Here is a 26672-nt window from a genome sequence, read left to right as displayed (position 1 = left end):
AAGCAAGCACGAGTAATTGTTAACTTGCCGGAGGTACACCGTGCTTGATTCATTTGCTTGAGGCTTCTCGGTGTTGGTTCTTTCTATTCGTCACTCTCGCTTGATTTGGGCATGAGCATAGCGATCTCGCAACTGCCCAGAGGGGCAGTACAACCGGGATCTAAAGAATGCCATCGCAATAAGATATTTTAAACGAACTATGATGCATATGATAAAGCTTGTAAGCAGGCGAGCTGGCTTAGGTTGCACATTGTTAAGACCGGAGACGAGCGGAAGGATTGGGGACAGGACAGGACATACGTCTCATACTCAGCTAGCAACTTTTACTGAAAGCATCGCTTATATACGTCTTCTCCCGCACCGATATCCGGACAACAGCGCACGTCCCATGGCCGACCGTTATACAATTCCTACACAAAACCGCCCACAGCGCCCAAACACACCTTGATATGACGTTCAAGCGACCTCGAAAAAACAATGGTAACAAAAGCCGCAAGGGACCAACCTTGAACCCAGAACAACTGGTTCTCACACAAAACAGACGAATCGGTATTATAACACGGCCCCTTTAAGCACAGAATTATATTGGATCAAATAACGATTCATAACGACTGTTTTGTGAGCGTATGTGTAGGTACTTTATTTTATCGCCCATAATTATTTTTATTAGAAAAAAGAATGTCAGCATCCAGGAGGTAATGTTGTGGTTGCAACTTCTTCCGTCGGTCCTCGTTGGGACGACTCTCCTGAACTTGTTTATGTTAGGCCTTCCATGTGCTCCTCGCACCACGGGTAATACACTTGCTGCTTATAGGATGGATCACCTTTCCCGCATGCTTTTTCATATACATTCTCACATTCTTCAGGTACACCAGCATGAACAGCGTGGCTGTGAAGATAGAGCTCACAGGCGCGCCCTATAAAGAAAATCAGCACAAAATATACTTTCTAGAAACATCGCCGGAAAGGAACTTGCCGTTTATGGGTGGGCAAGGATTAGGGTGTTTCCGACGACATGCCTATGAAATGCCCCAGTTTAACAGATGGAAATCGCTCAATAAAGTATACGCTCAAACTTTACGCTTTCAAGAAAGAGAAAGTATAGCCGCCAAGGTGGAAACAGTGCATACTTGAAGCAATGAATAACACATCATTGGGCTAGTCTTAAAAAGAAGTTCGTTAAAATGTTTAGTATTTTATTTTCCGACAAAATTAAATTTGTATCACTTACCTTGACGCTAGAGGTTCACCCTAATACCTAACAGTGAAGAAAGTTTATTCTAAAACTTAGCCTTGCAACACGGCACGAAAATATTTGTGTTTCTGGAAACGCGGACGAAATCGCTCCTGCCAAAACTACGCATCGCGCAGAAAAACGTTAATGCCGTAGTGTCTGTGCTAGTCTGTGCCAAGAGGCCTATTGAGAAAAATTATTAGCGTTCACTACAATTACGTAATAATTTACGCGGGCGAAATCATTCCTGCCAAAACTACAAACGTTTTGCGATATAATTTGGTGGTAATAAGTAAAATGAGCTATTAATGCCAGTTTTATTGTTATCGATGTTGTATAAAAACTTCAAGCGCAAATTTCTTCGTCTTAATGCCAATTTAGACCATCCCAGTTCTTTTTTCATGTCGGTTACACTCTGAAAACGGCCGCACCGCACAAAAACGAAACGAGCGGCACAACTCTGAATTCTTTCCGAAGCAACAATGTGGTTTTGCTGAGAAGGATCCCAAACGGTGCAGGCGTACTCTAGCACTGGGCGTACATAAGACAGATAGGCCAGCTCTTTGATAGCTTTAGTTGATTCCCTTAAATTTCGCTTTAAAAATCCAAGCGCTCTGCCGGCCCCATAACAACGTCGTTAATGTGCAGACTGCACCTTTCCAGGTGCAGTCAGCTGACAGAGTGACGCCAAGATATTTAACTGTTTGCTTTTTTGTTACGGTTTCAAAATTCAATTGGTAACGTGCTTCAACTTTTGGTTTTGCGGGTAAAACTAACATGGGCACATTTTTAACGTTGAACTTCATCTTCCACTTTTTACACCATTGCTCTATTCGATTCATATCAACCTGCAGCCGCGTGGAACTCTTCTCGTCTTTTATGCATGTATAAACAACACAATCATCTGCAAACAGTCGTACATGTGAATTCACACCGTCATTGATATCATTAACAAATATTAGAAACAATAATGGACCCAAAACAAACCCTTGCGGTAACCAGATGTTGCCATTACAGTATTTGAAGTTTTACCATTTAAAACAACACGCTGATGACGTGATGACAAATATGCTGTTATCCAATTTAGAATAGTCGTGTCAAAATTCAAGCGCTCTAATTTGTATAATAATAGTTCGTGTGATACCGCATCGAACGCTTTTTTTTCTAATCTAAGAAAACACAATCAATCTGTTCGCCTCCGTCAACCCCCGTCATCAAATCATGATAAAGCTCAGTTAGTTGTGTAGTACATGAGTATGCCTTTCGGAACCCATGTTGCGAGTGAAAGAAAAAAATATGACAGTTTAAATGCTTGATGGTGTGACAATATAAAACACGTTCCAGTAATTTACAACATATAGATGTCAGTGAAATCGGTCTGTAATTCGTAATTTTTTTGGGGGTCCTTTTTCGTGCACAGGCATTACGTGTGCCACTTTCCAATCGTCTGGCAATGAACCATCATTCAACGATTTGTTATATATTACAAAAAGGTTTAAAGCGATCGCATCTGAACAACGTTTTAAAATTCTCGGAGAGATCCCATCTGGGTCTACTGCCTTAGCTTCATCCATATGTTTTAGAAGTTCCAACACACCTCCTATAGCAAGTTCAACTGGTGGCACTGCACTGAACGTGCCCTGGCATCTACCGTATTCGATGTTCTCAGGAGGCAAAAAAACTGATTGCAAAATATTAATTGAAGGCTTCGGATTTGCGCCAGTCATCGGTAATTATTTCGTTATTGACCATCACGTCCCTATCCCAATCTGATCATTACCACAGCGCCTCATGTACTTCCAGAACTGTTTGCTGTTTGCTTTCATCCCGTCCTCCAGCCGTTGCAGATAATTTTTTTTGGCTTGCTTCACCTTTATTTTATACAATGACGTAAGTTCGTTTAGCTTATTTATATTTCGCACCGATATCTTCATTTTATACCGTGCTACACACGCTTGCGCCTGTTTATCAGCCACAGTAGGCTACCGGTAATCTATGGTTTTTCTATATTTTTTCTACTTCGACGAGTCTATGCTTGGAACGTATTTATCAGTTAAACTGATAATTCTCTACTTAAAGACTACCCATATGTCATGAACACTCATCTCCTTGGCAAGGTATTCAAAGGAAAGGAAATTGTTTGAAAGTTCAGAAGTGATCCCTTCAGAGTCACCTCTTTCATAAAACAGCACCTTTCTACCCGCACTCCCTTTTTTGCGCGAAACCTGAAAGTCACTACTTGTGACCACAGCACTGTGGTCACTGATACCGGGTATGATATCAGTTTGTGTAACAGCGGTAGGGTAGTTGCAGAGAAACATGTCAAGTGTGTTTTGATTCCGCGTAGGTACAAGAACATGCTCTTTAAGTGCTAAGCTGTCTACCATGCATTTGAGATCAAGATTCAACTAACTCATGGTATCAGATGCACAAAGTTCCACGTCCCATATCATATCCGGTAGATTAAAATCACCTCCAAGCACTACGCAGTCATTCGAAACACTGGATAGTCGGTTCTGAAGTACCTCTATGACAGCTGGGTCAGAGTTAGGGATTCTGTAGAACACTCCAGCAGTGAATTTCTTGTTATCAGGGAGCCCTTTAATAATTATTTATAAGCAATAAATTATTTACCAAATTATGCTGAACGATAATCATTGTTCTTAATGGGCCCTTTGGCAAAAAAACCCTATGGCATCAACCGATGCGAAGATGAGTGTAATGCGTAGTTTGCGAAGGTGCGATTTGGCCCGAATCTCTAAAAACAATTTGATACTTTTTTGTGACTGATCACGCTGTCAAAAAAGTAGAAATGAGAAGTTCAGTTTCCACTCGTGAGAACTTCGATTGTTCGAATGCTGTACGGGCAAGTGTGTTCTAATATTGAGGTCTGCTTTTCAAAGACACCCGGTATGCAGCCTTTCGCTATGGTCATGACACAAGGTGCCAACTCGCAAAGTTATCCAGCAGTCTTACAAACCAAGTGATCTTTTTTTTTCAAGATCAGTAACATATAAACAGAGGTGTTTTTTTTAAGTTATATAAAATGTTATATTATAATTTTTGCTTTTATCCCCCAAGATACTATTACAAAAACTTCTGCACTTCAACTACTTGTTCAAGCCGGCAGCTACTTGCCGGCAGCGAGGCTAGCAATTATTTTGTCGGCTTTTTGTTTTTCTTTCTTGCCTTCGATCGCAAATTTTTAAATGTCTGGTCACTCTGTAAGCACAGTTGGATGACTCATGTTTGTATTATTTGAAGTTGATTGAATATTTTTGTTCCATTCTGCGTCAACGTTTCAGGGTGATTTTGTCGAGGGTCCTTAATGTCTACTGAGGGCCACCACCGTGCACATGGTGTTTTTTCTGCTCTCTTCGTCTCACCTCGTGCCAGTCCTTAACACTGTTTACAGCAGGTAAAGTTTGTCAGATACTTAATTGTAAATTCTTGTTTGCATAAGCACTTAAGAAGGGCCTCTTTATTTTTATATTTGCTTCGTGTCTGTGATGTTCGTGCATTTCCGAGAGAAAATTGAGGGTATACTTGGTGTAAATAAATTAGTGTAAGACACACACAGAGCTCGCATATGTGTTTTTTGGTGTGTTCATTTTCTATGTCTTTTTCTTTGTGTGCTGTTTTTCTCAGATCGAAATAGAACATGCATTCGATTTGATTGTGACAAGTCACTTTGGCAAAATATTTATATATTCGCCGAAGTTCGGCATTCGGCAGTTAGTGCCGGCAATCATGGAAGTCGGTTGTGGTGCGAAGTCACTACTCACCTGCTAGAGTTATTCTACCCCTGGACTCAGATTTATTAGTCACCTAAGGAAATCCTGGTGACAAGTTTAATCATGGACGGTGAATGCAAAGTGCCTACCATGCTACGATTACAACGCTCCATGGGATAATTAAGTTGTAGTTAGCAGTGATGTCAATTTACTATTCATAGTGTTATCGATAGTTTCTTCACTATCGATAGTTCATTCGATTATCGATAGCACTCTCCATAGTCGACTATCGATAGTCAAATATCGATAGTGCTATCGATAGTCGGCTATCATGAAAATCAATAGCATAATATCAATAGTTGACTATCGTGAAATTGTTTATCATCGAATATTAATAAAATAGCGATATTAAACTATCGTAATGCTATTGATGGGTTTTTATTCGGTGACGGACGAACAACGTCCAGGAAATGTCGTGTAGCTCGGAGAAAATGCAACTGCTATAGGGACTTCATCATAATTATCGAAAAACGATATTAACCAATAAAAACAATTACAAAACGGTAGGAATTCTTGTTAGAAACTATTTACAATAGTGTATTATTCTATATATTGTATACTATTAAAAAATTATGAATAAAAAATATCAACCTGATAGGCTGTTGAAGAAGTTTGTTTTTTGCTGTTTAGAGTGCTCTCCGGGGTCTGCCCTTTGCTTTTTATGAGCTCAATCAGAAAAATGAATATTTCTGTAGCCTCTGATAAGTAAATTATATATGTGTTACATAAATCCCGAACACTGCTTGAATATAAAGCTAACGATGGTGATCAAATGTACCCCTTAAGGACATGACTTTACCCACATGGAAAGAAAATTTTGGCGTTTTTTCGAAACAAAGTGGTATCGAGAATGAAAGAATACAGAATTTTCTTTCGATTCACAATATTTTTTAACTGAAATAATGCCTCATTGACAACAATATTGTTACTTAAATCACAAAAATAAATTTTGTTTTTATTATTTATTTTTGATTCAGTTAACGTCGTGTTCCCAACATACAGTATTTAAGAAATGGAAAAAGTAAAAGAATCAGTTATAATGTTTTCTTGGTATAAGCATTTTTTCTGGCATGTTCAATTTGAAGTCACCACAACAAAAGTTCAGTTACATTAATTTAAACAGATATATTTATTTAGAGGTTAAGGGACGGCCTCTGTATTTTAAGTTTTTTTTTGTACCAATAGGTGAACATTTTCCCAGCCACCGTTATTCAACTCTGCCAAAATATGACCGAAAAACAAGTGGCGACATATCATGAAACACAAGCCTAAATGCTTTTATCAACGGCTAATTCTCGATTTCCGGGAATTCGTTGTAAATAGTTATTAGGAGAAAACAAAATTCCAAGCAGAGTGTTAATTTTAACCTGTCGTTGTTTGGGTTATGAAAAGAAATGTGTGTCAATTGAATATTAAAAAAAAAGAACAAGCCTTAAACCAACTTGTGAAAACCCTTATGCTAAATCTTTTTAACGAGTGCTCTGCAAGACTTAAAATACTGAATATACTGAAGAGTTTTACAAAGAGAGAGATACTTCAATGTAAAGCCTTATATCTGAACCCCATGAATACACAAAATATGTGCGCAGGAAAACTAGCAAACAGCCATTTATGTTTTACTTCTATATTAATTGCACGAGAATGAATTCCTATGTTTTCTCTCCCTTCAATTTTTATGTTTTTTTTTTTAAACCACGCCTTGCCTGTCCATACGTATCCGTTGATATTACCTTTTTGCGTAGTGCTTCAATTTTATGTAAACTCGACAAATTTTTGAAAATTGACTTTTGGTAGTTACTACGCTCGACTAAAAGCCAACTTTTGATACTACAATCAATAGTACTATTGAATTGCCCTATTGCTAATACATTCGATAGTCCACTATCGATATCTTTTGACACAATAGATAGTTCTGAAAAAAGTAACAATATTATCAATGTTTAATTTTTTATAGTTTTGCTTCACTAGTAGTTAGTCAACAGCTAAAGTGCTACTTTGTCACGTCTGGTGAATAGGGCTAATGCTGTTCAACGATGGCATCAGTGGCCCATCAAATGCTCCAAATGCGGCTTAGAAAAACAAATATTTCATAAGATTTTCTTTAAATTGGGGATAATGGGCTTCAATTTCATATGATATGATTTTCAGATTTTTTCGGTTCCAGGCAGGCAGTGCAATCTACCCGGCGGCTGTCAGCTCAAGCTTACTTGGTCGTGAGGTGACCAGCTACGTGGGAGCGGAGGTCACTTCGAAGTCGTGTCGCCTGCTTAGGCAGTCCTGGTTGCATTCTGCATGTACTTGATCGTTAAGTTTGAATACTATCACAAATGTAGGCGCACATTCATTGCGCTTGAGTATTTCATTGGTCTGAAACACCCAAAACTGGGAATCGCTCCTCATCACTTTCAAACGTAAAAGAGGTGCTAAAATTATTTCATATTTGAATGCCTTCTTAGGCAGCGTTAGGATTTTTTTATGTAGTCTGTTTAATATATTTTTCTTTTTTGTCTGCCAGTGAGTTCTGTATTTGTTTTTCATTGGCATTGGGCTACAGTTATGGTTGCGCGCGGATGAGTATATTATTTGTTTGCGCACCATGGTGCCGTAGGAGAAGAGAAAACCTTAATCAGCGCTCGATGCCACTTTTATTAATGAAGGAGCGATTAGCTGAGGACCACGTTGCGGTATCATCCGATTCGTGATCGAACGTGGAAATACAATCAAATTTTGGTGGTCTATGAAATAATTTGAAAGGCGCGATTCTAAGACTTTCTTCTTTTCTTTCAATTGTAAACCGTAACATTGTCATACGAATTTGTCGGGGCATGGACCGAGTCAAGCCACATTTCTCAAGGCTTTTTGTTTTTCCGAACATAAAGTCACTTGGCCAATATAAAAAACAAATTTATTTTATTTGACTTGGATGCATGATTTTTGCGAGAAAGATATACGTTTCGTTGAGATTTGGGGAGCATGGCAATCTAAACTTGTGTTACTATTACGACAACATTTTTGTTTCCCCGCATCCAGCCTAAGCTGGCGGAACGCGGACGGAACAAACGAAGGCGTACAATGCCTCCAAGCTCCACCAGTCTTCGTTTTTTGTTTCTGCCTAATCCTAAACTAATAAAATAATCTTCTAGACAAGCATCCAAAGATAAGCTGAGAAAAATACGGGGATCTTTTTGTTATTTTTTTTTTTATGAATAAAAGGACTCTTTCGTGACTAGCCCAGTCCGAACTGTTAAGAAGCAGCACCCGCAGTGCCGCCTGGAATCGTAAATTATCCATATTTTAGTTCCAATTATGCTGCAAAATCCCCGTAAAACCTTCAGGCGTTAACAAGGACAAATATCTTTATATACCAGATAACATTTCATCAAGTGTAGATTATACATTCAAAAGAAAATTTTAAATGTTGAGTGCAATTATTCAAAACCTTATTTCCAAGTTCAGTCCATGACTGCAAGGACCACATTGGAGGTCCTGCAGAGATCTTTGACCAGGCATCGGCCGTCGAGAAGTGCCTGGCCGTACGTTAATCAGCCGTCGGTTGGCCATTCATGTGCGTGCTGCTTAGGTGTCTTCCAGAATACATCGTCACAAAAACTTCTGATTCAACGCTCTACCCTTTTCAATAAATCTGTAACATTTATTTGAGTGTTAATATCTCTTATTTTTATGAAGTACTTCTCGTTTTGCAATATTATTTCATGTATATTATACTTTTGTGAAATACTTGTGCTTTAGAACACGGTTTTAATATATGTCGGAAAAACTGTTATTTTGAAGCCCCGTGTAGTAATGTCCCCTGGGCGATCTGGGTAACATATAAATAAAAAACAATAATGTTTAATAAACAAAAAAAAACCTTGATGGAGCGACCAATTTGAATGTTTTAGGGCGCTTAAGATGCTGAACGCACCTTAATGTTTCTTGTGTTTTTTTTTTTTCAATTTACGCATATATTTTTTAAAGCTGAGGACACTAAGGAAAACAAACCACTCCCACTCACCGTTGCTTTCGCCCAGAACTCTGAGAATATAACATTTTTTATAGTCAGAGTAAATCAACCGGTATCTTGATCCCCTTTTTTCACCTAAAGAAGATTTCAAATTAACTACGCCTATGAAATTATTCGAGAGGCATGATGATATATATCACTTAGTGACGGAATATATCGCTTGTAAGTATAAAGAAAATATATTCGTTTATATTTTTTGTGCAATAAACTATTTATTTAATTCCTCTCAAATTGGCACTTCCTATCTACTCTAGGGATTTCTTGAAAATAACTTTATTTAACTTTATATAATACTTGAGATTCTTAACGCTACTCGACATTCTTCCAAGGACAACGTTGACACTTTTTTGTAATTATTTGCCGTGGCATGATAGGCTTCTTGCGAACAGACCGTTCTCACTAAACGTTCGGCGCATGCGTGACGCCGCCATAACTTTAGTTCTCAGGAGCCAGACGGCCATGCCCGCGAGGGCTCGTGCCTTCTCGTCCTTTACACGCGCAGTGCTCCAGCGAGGTTGTCGCACGTGCAAAAAAAACTAAAGTTGCCTCGATGCCTTGCGGCAGCGGTGGCGTAATCAAACAGGCTGGTGAGATCGGTCTATTGGGAAATAGACCCTTTTTGAAATTCAGTGCCATCTGGTGGCTGAAATGGCGGCTTAACTTCTGCCATACGAATGGCGGCAATGAACCCGTAGCCTGCAGTATCTTATCGGGCACCGCGACTTTTGCATGTCACTGGCAGACGAGAGTAAACTTTTCGCTGTACAGGTTTTTCTGGATAATCTCTTCCAGTGTCGATTCTTACAACGATGCAACCAGTCAGAACGAAGCGCCAGCCCAGACAGACGCCTTGATAAAGTTCAATAAGTCAAGGGGTTTCGAAGTCGACTTTGTGCCGCTAACGGGTTCACTGGGCCCGAATTAGAGAAATAAACACTTACGCAGCGCTTGCATTCAATTCCAATTTCGCAACGTGCTAACGTCTAGAATGTACAGGCCTCGAATCCTCAGCTTAGGAGTATCTTCAACATGTTCCTTCATCAGTAAATAGAAAGCCGCCATTCGTATGGCACATATGCCATTTTTCAGATGGTGATGATAGTGATCAAAGTGGCCAGACTGAATTTCGGAAAGGGTCTATTAGGTGCTTTCGGAATATAATCTTCGAGAAATGTCACTGAAAACCGCATATTTTTTATGTTCTGTTGAAATTTCTGCAGCTCAAACGATTTTATGCCCAGAAAAGTACAAATCATAGGTCAAAACATATTGTGTTATCAGTGAAGAATCTGCTTTAGTCGCGCTACTTTTTATATTTAAAAATACTTATATACAAGCATCAAAATGAGATATCTGTCACAAACGCTTTAGTCGCGACATCCCTTGTCTGAACTGAGGCTTCTGCTAATTTGGCTTTTTAGCTCTTGCTTGAGGCTACTTGAGGTATCCATGTCTCCATTAAAAACAGTGAAAAGTGCTTAGTAATAATGTTGTTCAAGTATAATTGGAGCTACTGGGTCCTCTTTCAAATTGCTTAAATATTTTTTTCTAACCAAGATTTAATTCGCTGCTCTTATGATACTAGACAAAATTGTGATTCAACATGAGCTGTAGAGTCATAAATGCTCAGTACAGCTGACACTACGGAGCGGTGGAAAAGGCACCAGGCACAGGACTTGTCACGCGAGGAATGCTGTTTCCAAAATATCTGCCAAATAATAGCTTAGTTGATCCAATCTACTTCAGTGACTAACACCGACGTAACTCTAAACATGGATAGGTTTTGAAACGACAAGGTGAAAAGAAGTTTCAAAACAAAAAATTTATATTGTTGCTTGCTAGCGCTGCTCCCTAACGTTCTTCAGAATACTGTTCGGTCTTTACTAATTCAACCTGTAATTCAGTTACTTGGGGTCGAATTTGGCTCAACACCAAATCCTATGATATTCAACTTACGTGTGTCTGTCTTGCCTGTGCACGCACTATTTTTTGCCATATTATTTGGTATTATTATCATTATAAAGAGTCCCCGAGGAAGATAAACTTTACGTAAAAATAAATTGACTTCCTAATCAAATAATAAGCAACTGGCGCACTGTAGGCGTCTGGTGGCCGATGAAAAAATTAGCCTGGTCAGGGATTAAACCCCGGAAACTCTCCAAGGCTAGCGGAGCCCTTTATCTACTGAGTTAGCCAGAAGCTGGTAGTCTGTAGAGCAAACAGATGTTAACAATTGTCACTAATATTGATCCTAGCCACCGCAAGGGTAAGAGCAGTCGTTAGAATTGACACATTGAAGGCTCTCTTTTGCAATACGGGTTTTGTAAATCAACGGTGGCGCCGCAAAGCTACTAATCAGCTAGTAATCATCCGATGCTTCATAAAAAAAAAATACTTCGATGCTGTGCCCAAAATTTAAGGCGTACGATTAGCCCTTAGGATTAGAAGCGATGATCAGATATTAAGATCTCATAAAAAATAGTTTACTAATATTTTACGTAAGCGAGCATCTGATGAAAACTGGGTTTCACTATTTTCTTACCTTTTCTTCCGGTTATAAGCATTGAGTTGTTTTCTTGTCGCTCAGCGGCATGCATCCTTGATTTATAAGGAGTCGCATACACTCTCCTCGCGCGTCTAAAGAGAATGCACGTAGTGGTCAATTTCTGCAAAATTACCTCACATAATATATAAAATGATTAACTATAGCTTACATCCAGTCTTTTTCTTTTTCTCCCCATCGAGTTGCCCACATACATTCGTAATCACTTCCATTTGGTTGGTTCTCTTCCACTTTCACATGCCCACAGAGGTGTTCACAACCCCGCGTCTCCTTTTTATATGTTCGATAGTAACACCAAGATCTTGGATCGGGGTTATTCAGGACCTGAAATTTAAAAAAAGTCAATATCATTTGTACACTTTTGAGAACGATTTATATTTCCGCCTTCTCGAGCATAGCAGAAGGCTCGCCCCTTCTGCGATGGTCGAGAGGTTAAAGCGCCGGTACTTGTCGTCGCGGTGTGAAAGTTCCGGGTTCAAATCGCGCTAGGGACTTCTTTTCTTTTTTCTTTTTTTTTTTTGTATTTTGCGCGTGTCTAACTTTTTAACTGTGAACCTTTTTAGGAAATCATCCACTTGCACTATTGCGCCTTACACGGTTTTTACTGTTACTCCCGCCTTTTCAATCGAAGCACCGGGAAGAAAAAACAAATGATTAACGCAAGTAAACTCGCTAATACAGTCATTTCATAATGTCTATTAAAAGGAAACCAAGGTAACAGCATCGGTTTGGCTTTCACACAAACGGAGCCGAAACAAGCATCCTTTCCCCAGCATTTACAGTTTTATCTGTTTTGAAATAACGCTCTTGCTACGATTCCTTTCAGTAACAAGAGACGCCTATCTAGGACTAATAAAAACTGCAGTTGTGACAATTAAAAAAAAAAACTCCAAAAAACAAGCTTCCTTGTCCCCATGGAGCTGGTCACGTGACAGAAAAATTCCTCTTGGCCGCAGCCGCAGCCGCGGCCGCAAGATCAGCAAACCGAACCAGGCGATAGATCAAGGACCAAATGAAAGCTTCCTCAGGTTCGTCGAAGACGTCCTCCGATCATTCAACCGCGCAGAACCCCTTGCGCAGGGAAAGACGAAGAATTTTAATATCCTCATACGAGGAGTAAAACAAAGCACCTTTGGGGGCTTCGTAAGGAACCCGCCTGCGACCGTTGAGGCATTCGTGACAAAGACCACAGGCATCGAGCGGGCCCTCTAAGCTCAAGGCACCCATTACCAGTGACTGCCCAACTTTGGAGCCCCCGCATTAACTGGCTTCAATACTGGCACCGACCTTTTTCCAGGACATCACCTATAAGAAGCTCAGGAAATGAATGCCTGCTGCCGATCACCCGGCTTCACTCTCCGTCGCCGAAGTAGTAAGCGAGCAAGGCCAGCGAGCCTTTTAACTGCAGACCCCCATCAACGGTGTAACAGCACTTGATGAAGCCCCTTCGATAACGTACGCTGCGATTTCCAGGAGGTCACCCCTAGTTCCCCACCAGTACTAGGCGCCCACTCGACGGGACACCGTGGGGCAACATTATGTTCGACACCAAGACAACCGGGCGCAGTACGCCCACCCGGAACTACCTGCACCGATAAAGACCAACGTGAAGCGAAAGACCGACCGTTGGCCACTGCGCTGCCACTGCGAGGATGCCGATCACATATACCGCCCTTGCCTCTCCCTGAAAGTAGGGCTGCGCGGCATTACTAATAGTCGAGACGAAACAAGAAAAACCGAGGGAGTGATCGCCTACGCAAGCCGCACCCTGTTAGACGCGGAGCGAAATTACTCTACGACGGATAAGGAATGCCCTACCGTTGTCTGTCTAAATTCCGACAGTATTTGTACGGAACCTGTTTCGAGCGGTCACAGGCCCTCTGTGCTGGCTCGACAACATTAAAGATCCATCAGGGTGCCTCGCTCATTGAAACCTATGGTCACAAGAGTCCGACGTGACCGTCTTCAAGTCAGGCAGAAAGAACAGCGACGCCGACTGCCTGTCCAGAGCCCCGTTGAGTCAACTACCACCTGCACCAACGGCGACGGCGAGAGCTTTCTGGGAGCAGGAACGTCAATGGCATGGCGAAACTCCAGCGCGACGATCCTTTACTGCGGACTCTGAAGGAAGACTCGGAAGGACGAGGGTGTACAGTTGTCTTCTCAAGAACATTGCCAACCTTCGCCATTCAACAAGGTACATGTCGTCTACAATGATAATTTTGGATACATAAACTTGACGTGGCTCTTGGCGATCTCTTCCGGTCTTCAAGAAAAGATCTTCCAAGCCTGTCATGACGACCTGATGTCCGGACATCACGGTTGCTGTAAAACCCTGGCCCGATTTCGTGAGAAGTACTACTGGCCTAATCTTCCGAAGACAGTTCGCCAGTGCACAAGATCGTGCCATGAATGGCAATGCCGCAAGAGACCTCCAACGAAGATATCAGGACAGTTGCAACTGATTGCGACTCCTACTGCTCCGTTTCAGCAGGTCGAAACGGACCTACCAGGACCATTCCTATCGTCGGTGTCGGGGAACCGAGGGATAATCATCGCCACAAATTAGCTATCCGGTATGCCTACACAAATGCCCATAATATTTTTTTTCGGGTAGCGGCGGCGACAGCAGGATAAATTAGCTAATCTGAGCACTTCGACTGTTTCAGTATCTTCTTGAATCCGCGCTGGACTCGGCCATACTCAGTGCTTTGAACCAAGCTGTCGGTGTTGTGGCGATTGCTCTCGCCAATGTTCTGCTGCTTTTTCGTTGGCGGGCCTAGCCTGCTGCTCTGCAAACCTTGAAAGTGCATTGGACTCGGCCTTCACTGGCGCAGTTCTGCGAATCGAAATCATATAAGGGGAGTGGTTCCACCCGGGAAGTCGTTTGGCAGCGGCGATGGGAACTGAAGAACTTGGCTAATTTGAGAACATCCAATGTTTAAGGTCGCACATTACTTTCTTTATTTCTCTGACGTTACCCAAGTTGTCACTGCCGCCGCTGCCGCTGCCACTGCCACTGCCGCCTTCTTATTGTCGTGTTTCCGTGATTTGTAAAATGTCCAGTGCATATTAGGCATGTCAGTCGCCCATCATGGAAGAGGGTTAGGGGTCCTTAGAGTGCATGAAGTGTGCGAGCACGTACCATTTCGGAAATTGAGCGGACATAAATGAGAATTCTTACAAAGGAAAAAGAGATGCAAAAAAATACCTGCCAGAGTCCAACGTGTAGGAGTGGTTCCTCGCGTGCTAGCTGCAGTGAGGACAACCAGGCTGAACTTAGTATTGCGTTTGTTCTAGCGGGGATCAACCTGAAGCTGGAATGTCTGCCACTTCTAAACGCAAATGTAAAGAGCGTGGAACATTCTATCCGGTATATCTCGATGAAGTTCAATGAATTCGAGAAAAAAAAATCAAACGCCAAAACAAAAGTATGTATTAAAGAACTAAAAAAGAGAGTGACGGAACAAGAGGAAAAAGATGAAGCGTAGAGAATAATGCAAGATCAACTCCTGCAGGAAGTGAATGAACTGGAATTTCTGAGTAGGCGACTGAATCTCGGAAATTCACGGGATCCCTGCGGTGCAGGGCGAGTAGCTGATGATCTCATTAAACCAAGTTGCTAACAACCTCAAGGTTCCCGAACTAGCACAGAACAATATCGTGTCTGTTCACAAGCTGCCCGCGAGGCAAGATAACGTACCCGAAATTATTGTTCACTTTACGAGGCAACAGGGCATGGACGCGTGACCAAAGAAAGTGAATACCCTAAAGAACAGTATGCCACATATTGTTATACAAGATGTTTAAAAAGTCGCAAAAAAGACCTTTTTCAATGAGCGAAACATCAGGCAAAAGAAAAACGATATGCGGTTGCATAGCACACAGGCGGAAAAGCTCCTGTGCGAAGAACTGCAGGAGCACGTGTGATTCATATAAAAAACGAAGCGGATATTTCCATCTTTAGGTAAGACTCTGAGAGGAAAGCGCCTTCAAAGGCTGGACGCCTTCTGTCTCAGTCCCAAGTCGCCATGGCTCTGCATGACTTTCCGTGCTATATTGTATACAAAGAACCCGTTTGTTTATCGTTTACTCACTTAAACGTTCGGTAAGCCAAAGAAACATATGACAGTCTGTATCTAGTGTTTGGTCGTCTTGGTTTATCTTTCCCGGTTATCATGTTCTCGGAAAGTTGGCATACAGATTAATCTTGCATTTTTAGTCTGCCAGAATATCAGAATTGCTCACTCTGCCCTAATAAAAAAAGAGGTGGTGGTGCGACGCGTCATCGCTTGTACGAAATGACTACAAATGCGAACTGGTATTGTAATTTACTCAAGTTACGGGTAATTTTGAGTTTCTGTGTTTGCGCTCTGGCACATATATCGTTGCTGTGGTTTATCGTCCATCACCTGGAATCGTGAATAATTTGTTAAACTTCTTTTACGGCTTACTAAACTTTTTAGTAGAAAACAAGTATATTATTTTTCTTCGCGGAGACTTCAATATTAACATGGTAGAAAATACTACTCATAAAAAACCGCTTGATTCAAGCATTGCCGTTAATGATTTTAAAATAATGGCGACCGGAGCAAGAAAAATTACATCCACAACGTCTACATTTATTTATTTTTTCTTAGCAACCACGATGCGTCGTCCATCACCGCTAACGCTATTAGCACCGATATCAGTGATTATCTCCCGATATTTGTGTACATAAACAAACCTCATAAAATTAACAAAGGTTCAGCGCAGCGTACTTTTCAAATTCAAAACATAATAAACACTGCATCAGAATACTTTAGGTGTCTTTAAGTGTAATTGACCAGAACCAAATCCTTTGCCAACAAACGCGGACATTACGTATAGAGGCTTTCTACAGACATTTCGAAATTCGTGCGAGGAGAGTTTTTCACACGGGGCCCCCGCCAAGCAGTGGAAAAGAATTCGCAAGCCTCTGATGACAAGTGAGCTTTTGAACAAAATAGACGAAAAAAATAGTCTGTTTCAGGATTTCTTGAAAACGACAAACCCAGAAGATTTATAGAGTTTTAAAACGTATCGAAAATAAGCGTGTTGATCTATAGAAACGTGCGAAGTCCACCTATGATATAAACCTCTTCAAACAAGAAGATAACAGGGTTACTCCGGAAACAAATTAATATCGTCATAAACAGAAGATCATAATTTAGATTAAGTAACTTGTGAAGAAGGTACACTTTCTGGATGTTCTCTGTAAAATACGTCGAATAATTACTTTGTTAGCATAGCAGGTGACGTTGCGGGGTTAGGAAATAAGCTTGGTCCATTTTGTTATATCAAAGATCTTTCTCTTTACATCCGACAGATGACGTATATATTTAACGTGTCTATTTCAACTGGCTGTTTTCTAAACACTATGCTTCTTGCGAAAGTTGCTCTTATATTAAATGCGGCAATAAGAAGATATTTAAAAATTATAGACCGATTTTCTTATTATAGATTTTTTTTGAAAGTCGGGAATAGGTAATGCACCACAGATTTTCTTCTTATCTAGAAAAGCAACACATACACTTTAATTTTCAACGTGGTCTTTGGAACAACCGTTCAACTGAAACAGCACTGATAATGCAAAAGGAAGAAAGATTGAAATATATCGAAGAAAAGGAGCTTATTCTAGGAGTGTATGTTGACATTTCTAAGGTGTTTGTTTTAATTATTCCTAACATACTATTAAAGACGTTACAGCACTATGATATCCTAGGAACTGGACTTCAACTATTTTAATCAAATTTGGAATATCGAACGCAGTTTGCTAGCCTAAATGATTATAATTTAGCAACCAAAAGAATTCGACTGGAGTCCACCAAAGGAGTGTACTTGAGCAGCTGTTATTTATTATTTTTATAAAACGATATCACACAATGTGCACGAAACGTTAGGCATATTTCATATACGGGCGGTACATCTCGTTTTCTTAAAGGCCAAACAACTTCTGAGATCAAAATTACGGCGGCATTTTCGTTCTCGAAAACCTACAGTTATGAACGCAATTTAATGAACTAATAATAAACAGAGACAAAACTAAATGAGTACTGTTTAAGTCACGGAATCGTAAATTATCGTGGCCTTTAAATATCACGATGAATTTATCTTCTTTTGAGATGGCAAAAACCGTTAAGATTCTTGGCGTCATTTTTACTGAATCACATTCTTGAACTGAACACTTTCAGTGTATCCCCCAAGCGTTTGCAAAGCAAATTGCAATTATATCTAAAATTCATTTTATGCTTCCCGCGCGAGTGAAGTTTCTCTTTTATTATTCTTTGATTTTCACTCATTACGTGTACTCTCAACTGGTCTGGGGAAGATCAACGAAACAAAATTTAACAACACTGCTTCTAACACAGAAGAAATTATTTCTCACAATTGAAAATGTTCTTTTTTTTTTGCAACCTTCTGAGGAGCTTTCTTGAAAACATAGATTGTGATAATTAATCATTTGTACAACTATCGTTTGATGAGAGTCTACAGTACGGTAGTAAGACAAAATAACAACTGTTTTTCTTTCCGTGCTGTCGGGCTTGATGAGAACAAACCGGACGTATGAAAGAAGACATAGCCAGAACTGGTGTGTGAATACTCACCGCACTAATGATAGAATAACCTCTTTAAGATATAAACTAGCGTCGCTTTTAAATAAGGTCGAAAGTGAAAATGTTTGCATTGCTAAAACATTAAGGGGTATGTTACATGATATGTTGTTAGAAACAATGGTTACAACATTTTTGTAGCTAATCGATGTAATAATGTATAGCATCTTGTTTTTACGCTTGTGTTGTCTAAAATGTTTCCGCTGTTTGTGTGCCACAAAGGGTAGGGCCTCGACAAGCTGCAAGTCACGCATCTTTTCCCCCTATTTCATTTTTTGCACAGAAAGGAAAGGAAAATAAAGAGATTATTATTATTATTATTATTTATTATTATTTGGGGCTGCTGCAGAAGTTGCCAATTTTTTCGTTGAGGCCATCTTTTGCCGGCACGGCGCTCCCGAAATTCATAACTAGCTCGGTGTCAACGTTGATGGCCCAGCTGACTAAAGAGATTCTTCGGCTAAGCCAAGCTAGCGATCGGTACGAACCACTCCGTACCATCCACTGACCAGCGGCTACAGTACGACTCAACGCACAGTTTCACCCATTCTGACGTGCAGTCTAACCTACCCTGGATGGCCTGCTCGCGGGCACGACGGCAAAAGGGATCGATCGACGCACCGGGGGAGCAGTCTTCCGTAAAAGGGAGAAGTTAAAACTTATCGACGGCTTTCTTATGTGGCAAAGACAGTAGATTCAACATCAATTCCCGTGATCCTTAACTCTTTTCTGACCAAGGGAAATGTAACCATCTTCAAGGGATCCGTGTAAACACGTTTAGTTTCCTAACTGACTTACGTATGGAGAATATAGCAGATCAAAATATGGCAATTTAGTTGTTGTTTCTAAAGAAAGAGAGGCTACACATTGTAACGTTAGAACCAAGTGTTTGTTTTCTTGTGAATACCAAGCGAAACACCCGAGTCCAAGAGCTTCGAATGTCGCAGCAGAGGTAGACGCTGCTACTGAGGATGCGCACCGCTAGGAATATGTCTGCACAATTCGAGGGATCATTTCCTGATGCCATAAGCTAGCGGGATGGAGGGTATGGTTGCAGCTTTTCGGCGCCTTGTCAGCTTGCAGGTGAACGGATTGCACCTACACTATTACTCGTAAATGCGATATTTTATTTTTAGAAAGACTACCATAAGACGGGCGTACGAGAAAGGAAAATTAGTGTTGCAAAATATTTTTGAAAAAATTAACAAATTGCTTCTATTACCTTCTGGATTAATCTACGTAAACAGTAACGTGAAACCAATTTGTAACGTAAAAAGTGAAGTAATCCGTTACTTTTTAGCAAACGTAATTTGTAACGGTGGTCCGTCACATTTGAAACTCGGTAATTTGTGATTTTAATTCATTAAAATTTTCAAGTAACAAGCAGAAGTCTAATACTTGGTATTTATTTTTGTTCGTTCCCATTTTTTGGAGGGCGCCACTGTCGCGTTCGCTGCACGGATGCGCTCTGTAGGGGCTCTGTCTTTTCCGACGTTCTGTGGCGTAAATTTCACGATTATCCTGGAAACAACCATCACACCGGGTGTCTAAAGGTCTTCGCTGCCGACGGACATCGTTTTTTAGAAGACTGGATCACCGCCTGGCTTCTACCAGCCGGTTACTCCATCCGGGGCGTGGCCGCCCGCTAACCCAAACCCAAACTTCGGTGCACCGCGGCGGGGCGGTGGCGGCGGGCCCAGCCGCCTTCTCCCCGGCTCGGCATCCCTCTCGCCGTCCGGCACCTCCATCCCCGAAACCCGGAGCGACGCAACGGTGAGCATCGAAGTAGACGGCGAGTCCATCTCGCCTGAAGAAATAACCGAGGAGGCCGGGTGGCTAACAAGCCATCGTCGACGTGGCGCCCGAGCCCTCGCACAGCTAGGTCTAACCCCGGGATACTCCCATGATCAGGAAGGCGCTGGCTCCCGGCCTACTAACCGTCAGCCGCGTGCCGAGAAGCAAACAATTCGGAAACCGCGCCTGCCGCCCCAGCCGCCCTTGCCCAAGGAAGACATAAAGATCGTGCTGCGCCCGCGAGGGGGGCTCGACATCACAAAGATCAGCCACGCCGAGTTGCGCGACGGAGTGCTCCGTGCTACCGGTCTCGGCTACGACGAAGCGGCGGAAGATCTCCTGAGAATCAACCCCGCAAAAAACATCATCGTGGCCAGCACCCCCAGCATGGAGCATGCGAGCAAATACACCGCTGTCAAGGAGCTCCGCTACGGAGAAAAATCCTACAATGTCACCGCTTATGCGGCGCCTCCCGAGGACACCTTCAAGGGGGTTATACACGACATCCCCGAATACGACAGTGCTGAGGATATCACAAGAAGCCTTATCTATAAGAAGAATACCACGATTCTGCAAGCACGAAGAATGGGCCGGACGAATTCGGCAATCATCGTCTTTGAAGGCATTAAGGTACCGTACTGTTTACTACCGCGGCGCCGAATACCGCTGCTTCATACACAAGAAGCGGCACGAAGTGTGCGACGGGTGCGGCAGGCTCGGCCATCGCACGGACGTCTGCCCAGCACCCGACAAAAAGATCTGCAAGATCTGCGGCACCGAAGTCCCGTCCGAAAACCATCAATGTGAACCCAAGTGCGCACTTTGTGGCCGGGATCATCCGACCGGCGACAAAAAGTGCCGACTCCGTTTCCAGACTCCCTACCTTCTCAAGAAACGGAAGTGGGAAAAGCAACAGATACAGAACAACCGTCGACGACCACAAAAAGGCTCAGGCAACCCAGCCTCGACGCCGTCCATACTCAAGAAAGACGAACTCAGCGGAGACACGCCCGGTCAGCGCGGTAGATCGGGCTCCTTCCCACGCCTCCCGCAGTATGAGCGACAAAGCAGACGGGACGTGAGTCGCGAACCAGGGACCAGGGACAGCTCCGCCAGCAGTCAACATCGCTCGCGCTCGTCGTCGCGGCGCCGGAGCCCCAGCATCCAAGGCCGCCAGAACCAGAGACGCAAGTCGAGATCCCCGTCTCGAAACGGAAGGCAGCTAACCGGAGGCAATCAAACAAACAAGGTGAGCTGGGCAAACACGGTCTCCCACAGCAAAACCTCCCATGAGCGCAGTGCCCCTCCGAAGGGTGGGCCCAGCTCCGAACAATCAGATCAACAGTCCGAGATTACCAAAATTAGGCAGATGCTAGAGCTCGTCATCTCGGAAAATAAAAAAAAACTCAAAGCCGAACTAGCACAACTAAAGGGAACCAGTGCCGACTCAACGCCACCCCCTTCTCCCTGCAACCTAGGCCAGGCCGCTAAGAAATCAGGCCAACCTAAGCAGCTAGCCCTGCCACCTAAGCAGTCGCCTCAAACCCCATCCGAAAACGGCTCTGCCGACGCGATGGATGACTCACCCCTTGACTCTCCACCGTCTAAACGCAGGGCCAAAGAAGTAAGCCCGAGTACTCCTAGCCAGCCCGCACTCTCGGGCTCCAAAAAAAACGCCGATGACGACATGCTCCGAGAATTTGGAGGAAACCTTAGCAAGACCTTAAACGAAACGCTCAGCGCGAAATTCGAAGCTATGGTGGCCCAATTCGCCGAAAGTATGGGCACACAAATCGCCAGCCTCAACGCTAGGGTTACAGCCTCTGAAAACGCCACCCTACGGGTGGGCAGGGATGGGGGAACAGGCCACCCGCGGCGGAAAGCCCCCAAAATCCTCACGATAATGTCCAATTCCCAACACAATAGAACCCGAACGTTCAGCAGGCTCGTCGTCTGGCAATGGAACTGTCAAGGATTTCAAAGGAAACGCGCTCATCTCTAACAATTTATTAAAACCAAGAATTCGGACGAACTGCCTCACGTCGTTTGTCTTCAAGAAACTGGCGCCTTTGCAAAACTCTCGAATTACAAATCTTTCTCAGACTTAGAAGAAGACGCCTCTGGTGTAAACTCCAAGCAAAAACCCACGGTAGACACCCTCGTCAGACGCAACCTCCCGGCCATTCGTCGCGATACCGGGGTAAGCGCGCCGTACGCGGCTCACGTCCTCGTTGAATTAATCCCGGACCGGAAACAAAGGACGCACAGCACATTTATTCTAAACGTATACAGCTCTCCCCGAAACACCCACAAATTCGGCAAACTTTTACGTAAAACCCTTGAACTAGCCCGGGGAAATACCTTGGTCATCGTCGGAGACTTTAATGTACATCACCCCGAGTGGGGACATAAACGGGACACTATCAAGGGGCGCAACCTCTGGCTCGATACGCAGTGGGAGGGCCTCACATTGATCACTGACCCAACACACCCCACCCGCATTGGAAACAGCGTTAGCGGCGACACCACTCCCGACCTCACCTTCACGAAAAACACGCGCAAAGAAGCCAGTTGGCTCAACACTCAAGAAAACCTAGGCAGCGTCCACTACCTCGTCGCTATCGGGGTCGAAACTGGAATCGCTAAACGCACATCCGGTAAACGACTCCACCTTATTGGTTGGGACACCTTCCGCGAAATCCGGGCCGCTAAACGTGCCTCCTCAGACATAGCGAGCAATCCCTCCATCGAGGAGATAGCTGACATTCAGGAATGGGCGGAACAACTCCGCAGGGATGCCAAGCAGTCTACTAAAGAAATCCCTGAAGACGCAGAGCTCTCTCAGGCCGATGCAAAGCTCCTCCACATGTGGGAAGCCAAGCACAGTCTGCATCAGAGACTTCAGACACAAAAGCTAAATCGCAACCTCAGGCGGCGTCTCGCTATCCTCAATCGTGACATCGAAGACTACACACAACAACTAACGTGTCAAAATTGGCACAGCACGTGCGATCGCATGGAACACGAAATAGGACTCGCAAAAACCTGGAATATTCTCCGCTGTCTCATCGACCCCGACAACAGCAAAACCACACAAAGACACAACCTCAATATACTTTTGCACAAATTTAATGGCTCCGACACAGAGCTAATCAAGACCATTAAAGATAGATATATCGGGGACTCCCCGCGTGAGGCCCTCCCTCCCTACACAGGACAGCACAACGACCTACTTGACCGACCCATCACGGTAAGCGAAGTTTGAGGGGCAATCTTGGCCCTACAAACTCGCTCCGCCCCAGGCCCAGACGGCATCACTAACAAAATGCTCAGAAATCTGGACAACAACTCAGTTGAAGCCCTTACCCGGTACATGAACGTCTGCTGGGAACGGGGACAAATACCCGACCAGTGGAAAACGGCAAAGGTAGTCATGATACCGAAACCAGGCAGGAAACTCCAGCTCGAAAATCTTAGACCCATTTCCCTCACGTCTTGTGTGGGTAAGCCAATGGAACACGTCATACTCAACAGGATCAACAGCTACATGGAAGACAACGGTCTCTTTCCGCACACCATGATTGGCTTTCGACCAAAACTTTCTACGCAAGACGTTATGCTTCGGCTCAGATACGACGTCATAGACGGGGCGCACTGCTCCCCACTGTGTACTAGAGCCATCTTGGGGCTCGACCTCACGAAGGCCTTTGACAACGTTAAACACTCGGCTATCCTCGCGAACCTGGGCAAACTTGGTTTTGGAAGACGGGTGTACGACTACATCAGCAATTTTCTCTCAGACCGCACAGCTACCCTCTCAATAGGGGGACTCCAGTCGGACGCGATGGAGCTGGGAAGCAGGGGGACGCCGCAAGGCTCGGTCCTCTCCCCTTTTCTCTTCAACGTGGCCACGATTGGTCTTCCCAAAATTTTAAATCAAATTGAAGGCCTTCAGCATACCCTTTACGCAGACGACGCCACGCTCTGGGTCCCCGGAGGCAGTGACGGTCATATTCAGGACACACTACAACAGGCCATCGAAGCAGTCGAACAGTAGATAGGCCCTCGCGGTCTCAGCTGCCCTCCGCAAAAATCGGAGCTTGTACTCTACCGGCCGACCAGCCGGGGGCGGCCCACAGATCCGACCCCTCCCTACCGAAAATTCCGGTATAACTTTTCGCTATCCGGATTATGGAACCGGAACTATCTGGAATTTAGGTTTTCAGAAATTATTCCTTTGTTCTTAATCTGGATTTCGGGTTTCCAGTAACAAATTTCCGGTTCCATATTCCGGATAGGGAAAGTTATACCGGATTTTTCGGTAGGGCTCCGAACGTCACACTCTTCGCGGGTGGGACACAAAGCATCCCCATAGTAAGAAGCATCCGGGTTCTTGGCCTCCGCATACAGGCAAACGGACACAACACCGAAACCGTCCTCGCTCTCGAAAAGAGCGTACATCAAACCACCCGACTCATCTCGCGCATTGCCAACCGCCATCACGGCATGAAGGGACACAATCTAGTAAGATTAGTCCAAGCTTTCGTCCTAAGCAGGGTAACATACGTCACTCCATTCTTACACCTTAAAAAAGAAGAAGAACACAAAATCGACGCCCTCATTAGGCGAGCTTACAAACAAGCCCTCGGGATCCCACTCACCGCCTCGACCGAACGGTTCGAGGCACTCGGGCTCCACAACACCTTCAGCGAACTCATCGAAGCCCAACGCTTAGCACAACGGGAACGACTAACCTACAGCCCTACTGGCAGGTACATCCTCGACTCGCTCGGCATCGCCCATCCGGGGACTACCCCAACCAAAGTCGCATTACCTCCAGCAATAAGGGAGAGCATACACATTCCACCTGTACCGAAAAACATGGACCCCGTGCACAACCTAGGGCGAAGACAGGCCAGAGCGAAAGCCCTTCACAAACAATACGAAAAGTCCGAGGACGTGGTGTACGTGGACGCGGCCGATTACGCGAGTCGCGACGCGATGGCCTTCGTGGTAGTCAATCGACAGGGAAATTCCATCGCTTCCGGCTCGCTTCGCACGAGCGAAACGGAGGTGGGCGAAGAGGCGGCCATTGCCCTGGCAATGACGGCCTCCACGAAAATCAAATACGTAGTGAGCGACTCCAAGTCTGCCATTCTAAATTACGCGAGAGGACGAATCTAACCAGAGGCGTCTGCAATCCTTGAATCTGGCTTCCGCAACGACGCGTGGACCGGCACGATCTACCTGATATGGGCACCTGCCCACTCCGGCCTGGCCGGGAACGAATGCGCGCACGATGCAGCTCGTGGCTTCACCGAACGAGCAGACATCGACCCTAACACCACATTTGCGCATTCGCTCCGATGGTCGGGCAGGGATCGGCTCGTGTCCTACACGGACATTACAAATCATTACCGAATGGGGCGGGCCCACTTTCCCCCGCTCACCCATCACTCAATAAGAGGCAGTCCGTAGTATGGCGACTTCTCCAAACGAATTCGTACCCAAACCCGGTTACGTATAGCTACTGCTACCCAGGGCAATATTCGGACAAATGCCACAGATGTAAAGGTAGAGCAGACCTAGCACATGTGCTATGGGCTTGTCCACAGGCGGCGGCACCAGGTCGCAGAATCACTCAGGTAGAGCAATGGGAGACCGTGTTGCTCAGCTCCGACCCAGCTGATCAAAGCTGGGTCATCCAAGTGGCCGAAGACGCTGCTAGAGCCCAAGGGCTCTTGGCCGACGCCTAGGATCACCAGCTTCTCAATAAAGTTATTTCTCTCTCTCTCTCCTTCCCATTTCAATCATTCTGAAATTTATCGGTTCATATAAACTCTTTTCAGAATGATATGTGGCAGAACTTACTCCACTATCTCACTTGAGTAATATGACTGACTAAAATCGCAAAAAACATCACGTCAAATTAAATTCGAACTTGCCTGGTCTATGTCTTGATATTTCCAATAATTTTTGTCCTCGTCAATTCCTATGTCTCCAGGTGTCGCATCGACAAGTATTGCTAAGCAACACCATAGAAAGGAAAAAGACATCACTTCCATTTTAAAGCAGCAACTATACAAGTACTCTTGTAATTTCAAGTCGAAGCTTTTATACTCGGAGAAAATTTATTTTTGACATTTCACACGTTTAACCTTTCACTGCTTCGCGCGAAGGAAGTCCAAAAGCATTTGTTTGTTATGGCTGTTGCGTCATCAGGCATTTAAAAATTGTTCATAAGGCCTGTCAAAACGTCGAAGCTCCTGTCATTTTATGTTTTTATTTATTGATAAAATGGACAATAGGCTGATCTCAGCAGCCAGTTTGAATACGCCACCGCTGCTGCGATACATCCAGGGAACTTCAGTCTTTCTCCACGTACGACAACCTCGTGGAGCTCTGCACCTGTAGACCACCGAGTAGCCCCACAAGACTTCTCGTACACTGCCATATGCCTCCTTTGAACTAAAGTTAGGGCGGCTTCAGGCATGCGGCAACGCTTAGTGAGATAGGACTATTATGAAGTCTTACTCAAGTGTCCTATAGTTCACGTTGTTCTCTTTCAGTTAGCGGCAAGATTTTGTTTTGTGCCAGCAATATTTTAGCCTATTGCAAAAAGCTGAACACG

General features: G+C 43.8%; 1 pseudogene; it reads right to left on the bottom strand.

Moving 5' to 3' along the window:
* Positions 1–410: 410 nt before the first annotated feature.
* On the bottom strand, positions 411–26106 carry LOC115324185 (annotated as a pseudogene).
* Between the last annotated feature and the right edge of the window lie 566 nt (positions 26107–26672).

This window comes from Ixodes scapularis, unplaced genomic scaffold (genome assembly GCF_016920785.2).
Source record: "Ixodes scapularis isolate PalLabHiFi unplaced genomic scaffold, ASM1692078v2 PGA_scaffold5__190_contigs__length_132052651, whole genome shotgun sequence".
NCBI lineage: Eukaryota > Metazoa > Arthropoda > Arachnida > Ixodida > Ixodidae > Ixodes > Ixodes scapularis.
The sequence above is the reverse complement of the archived record's forward strand: the minus strand, read 5'-3'. Positions and strand labels throughout refer to the sequence as shown.